The following is a 4,337-nucleotide window of genomic DNA, read 5'->3' as shown; positions in this document are numbered from 1 at the left end:
ATTGTCATACCGATTGTCATACCAGGCAAAAGAAAGAAAATAACCGAAAAGAATAAGAATAAAACAAGTGATAATATATAACTGGTATGATAATCTGATAGTCATACCGATTGTCATACCAGTATAAAATAAAATAAAATATATATATAATGTTTATAACTGGCAAGACAATCAATAGTCATACCGATTGTCTTTCCAGTATAAAACTATACTGAAAAACACTGAAATGACAATTATATTCGCAAATGACTTTCAGCAAGACAATTTCAATTGTCTTGCCGATTGTCATTCTGGAAATAAAAGGATTTCACACAGAATTAATATGAAAATAAGTATATATATATATAAGTACTGAAATGATTTTCAGCAAGACAATTTCAATTGTCTTGCCGATTGTCATTTCAGTAGAAAGACACTCAAATATGTACAGAAATTATATAACAAAATAGCAAAACTGAAATACAGACCTATAATATTTACAGAACCAAAGACAATATATCAGAATTTATTATTTTTTATTCCAAAAATAGATTTCTATTGAATTTTAGCAAATAAAATTCATAGTAAAATATGTTTAGAGGAAATAAAATATTCTGAGATATTTTAAATTAACAAGTGGAGAAAATAAAAATAGATAAGATAATATATATTACATAGAAATAAGCAAGAAATATGATAAAATGATAAAATAAATTTGCAAATGAATTTTTCATTTATGAAAAATTCATTTGTAAATTCATTCAAGAACAGATCTCAGATATTAACTAAATTAATCACTAAAACTATTCAACATGCCCAATTTACCAACTAATCTGGTAAATGTGGATTCGTCAAGTGGTTTAGTGAAAATATCTGCTATTTGTTCTTCTGTTGAAACAAAAAATAGTTCAACAATACCATTCATGACGTGCTCTCTAATAAAATGATACCTGATGTCAATGTGCTTTGTCCTCGAGTGCTGCACAGGGTTGTTGGTGATGGCTATTGCACTTGTGTTGTCACATAAAATAGGAATCTTGTTCAATACAGAGCCATAGTCTCGTAGTTGGTTCCTAATCCACAAGATCTGAGCACAGCAGCTTCCAGCAGCAATATATTCAGCCTCGGCCGTTGAGTTGGAAACTGTTTGCTGTTTCTTGCTGTACCATGAGACTAGCCTGCTTCCTAGGAATTGACAACTTCCTAAGGTGCTTTTCCTATCAACAACACTTCCTGCATAATCTGAATCTGTATATCCGACAAGGTTAAAACCAGATTCTTTAGGGTACCAAATACCTAGATTTGGTGTTCCCTTAAGATATCTTAAGATTCGTTTAACAGCAACGAGATGAATATCTCTAGGATCCGCTTGGAACCTTGCACATAAACATGTAGCATACATAATATCTGGTCTACTTGCAGTAAGATAGAGTAACGAGCCAATCATACCTCTGTAGCTTGTGACATTTACCTTAATGGAGTTTTCACATGGTCCAAGCTTGACAGCTGTAGTTGATGGAGTCCTTGCTGATGCAGAATCCTCTAGATTGTACTTTTTGAGGAGTTCCTTGAGATACTTGGATTGACAAATAAATGTTCCATCTAACCTTTGATTTACTTGTAATCCAAGAAAGAACTTCAGCTCTCCCATCATGCTCATTTCAAACTTGCTGTGCATTAACTTAGCAAATCTCTTACAGAGATTATCATTAGTAGACCCAAATATTATATCATCCACATAGACTTGGACTAATATAGTATCCTTCTTATGTGTTTTAGAAAAGAGAGTTTTGTCTATGACACCTCTAATAAAGCTATTTTCAATAAGAAATTCAGAGAGAGTGTCATACCATTTTCTTGGAGACTGTTTTAGCCCATAGATAGCCTTGAAAAGAAAGAAGACAAAATCCAAATGATCTGGATCTTCAAAACCAAGAGGTTGCTCTACATATACCTCTTCATCCAGCTTTCCATTCAGAAAGGCGCTCTTGACATCCATTTGATAAACTTTAAAGTTTGAAAATGCTGCGAATGCTAGAAATATCCTGATGGCCTCAAGTCTAGCCACTGGAGCATAGGTTTCATCATAATCAATGCCTTCAGCTTGAGAATACCCTTTAGCTACCAGTCTTGCCTTGTTTCTTGTAACCACACCATCTTCATCTAGTTTATTCCTGAATACCCACCTAGTACCAACAGCTTTCTTGTGTACAGGCCTAGGTACCAGTTTCCAGACTTGTTGACTTTCAAACTGATTGAGTTCATCTTGCATAGCAATCACCCAATCTGGATCAGTCAGTGCTTCTTCAATTTTCTTAGGTTCCATCTCAGAAAGAAATCCTGAGAACAGACACTCATTTTGAGTAGCACGTCTAGTTCTGACTCCAACATCTGGATCACCAATAATCAACTCAAAAGGGTGAGCTTTATTCCAGACAGTCTGTCTTGGAAGATTTGATCTTGATGATTCGCCTTGAAATTCATTGTGATGTTGTGTCCTACTAGATGATCCTTCAGCATCTCCCCCTGAGTTGTTGCCATGTTGACTTGAAGATTCTCCGTCAGTAGCAGTGGTATCTTCATTGTTGCCAAAGTTTCCATCACTATTACCTTGAGTATCATCAGGATTAACAGGTTCTTCACCAGCAACAACCTCAGGTTCTTGACCATGTTCTGATTCTGAATCTGATGTATCATCAAACTTCAGTTTCTCAGAAGGATCTTCAGTTTGGATACTAGGGAGTTTAGTGTCATCAAATGTAACATTGACACTTTCAGTTACTTTGTGTTGATCAATGATATACACTCTATATGATCTTCTTCCATATCCAACAAAAATACCCTCATATGCCTTTGCCTCGAACTTACCACGACGATCATCTCCATCCTTGAGCACGAAGCATCTGGCACCAAATACATGAAAGTATTTGATAGAAGATTTCTGTTCATTCAAAATCTCATAAGGAGTTTTCATGAAGTCTTTGTTGATTAGAGTTCGATTCTGAGTATAACATGCAGTATTGACAGCTTCAGCCCAAAAGTACATTGGAAGACCTGATTCACTTAACATCGTTCTTGCAGCTTCAATCAATGTACGATTCTTCCTTTCTACCACTCCATTTTGCTGAGGGGTTCTAGGGGCTGAAAATTGTCTGGTAATCCATTTGTCTGTACAGAATCCATTGAGAAGTGCATTCTTGAATTCTGTCCCATTATCTGACCTTATTGCTCTAACAGGGACGTTAGAATCTAACTCAATCATCTTGATATGATCAATCACAACTTGTGGTGTTTCATCCTTAGAGTGAAGAAATAAAACCCACGTATACTTGGAATAGTCATCAACTATCACAAGACAGTAACACTTCTTTGACATAGAAAGGATATTAACTGGACCAAATAAATCCATGTGCAATAATTGCAGAACACCAGTTATGGAAGATGTGTCAGTGCCTTTGTGACTTGCTTTCTTTGACTTTCCTTTCTGGCAAGCCTCACATAGTCCTTCTGGAGAGAATTCCAGCTGAGGCAGACCTCTTACCAATTCTCTTTTGACAAGAGAATTCATTGTTTTGAAATTGAGATGGGAAAGTCTCTTGTGCCATAGCCAACTCTCATCTGACGATGCCTTTGCATAGAAACAATTGACTTCAAGATTGCTTCCAGAGTTCATGTCAGCTACGAACAGATTTCCTTTCCGGATTCCCATTAAGGAGGGTTTTTCACTTTTCTTGTGCAGAATCTGACACTTCAGCTTGTCGAATAAAACATTATAGCCGTTGTCACAGAACTGACTAATGCTAAGCAGATTGTGTTCAAGTCCTTGCACAACATATACATTTTCAATGATAACATTTCCAGCTTGCAAAGAGCCATATCCCTCCGTTGAACCTTTGCTGTTATCTCCAAAGGTAACCACTGGGCCAGCTTTCTCAACCACATTTGATAGCAGGGCTCTATCTCCGGTCATATGTCTTGACGATCCGCTGTCAAGAATCCACACTACCGGTTGTACCTGTTTAATGCCCTGCAATACAAATGGATTAGAACTTCTTCGGAACCCAAGCTTGGCTGGGTCCGGCATACTTGTAAAATTGGCCTTTATCAGGCAAAACAACATTCTTAATTTCACTATTCTCAACATTCTCAATGACTGAACATTTGACCTTTAAAACAGCCTTATCAAATTTCTGTTTAGGCTTAGGCACAAATATCTCCTTTCTAGCTTTAGGAGGACTAGCAGTCTTAGACCTATCATGCTTTCTATTATTCACATGCTGACGAGGAGTAGTCTTATCATTAGAAACATGCTTACCATTAAAATAAGCAAACAACAGATTAAAAGCACAAGACATACA

This window comes from Apium graveolens, chromosome 11, assembly GCF_009905375.1.
Source record: "Apium graveolens cultivar Ventura chromosome 11, ASM990537v1, whole genome shotgun sequence".
Classification (NCBI taxonomy): Eukaryota; Viridiplantae; Streptophyta; class Magnoliopsida; order Apiales; family Apiaceae; genus Apium; species Apium graveolens.
The sequence above is the reverse complement of the archived record's forward strand: the minus strand, read 5'-3'. Positions refer to the sequence as shown.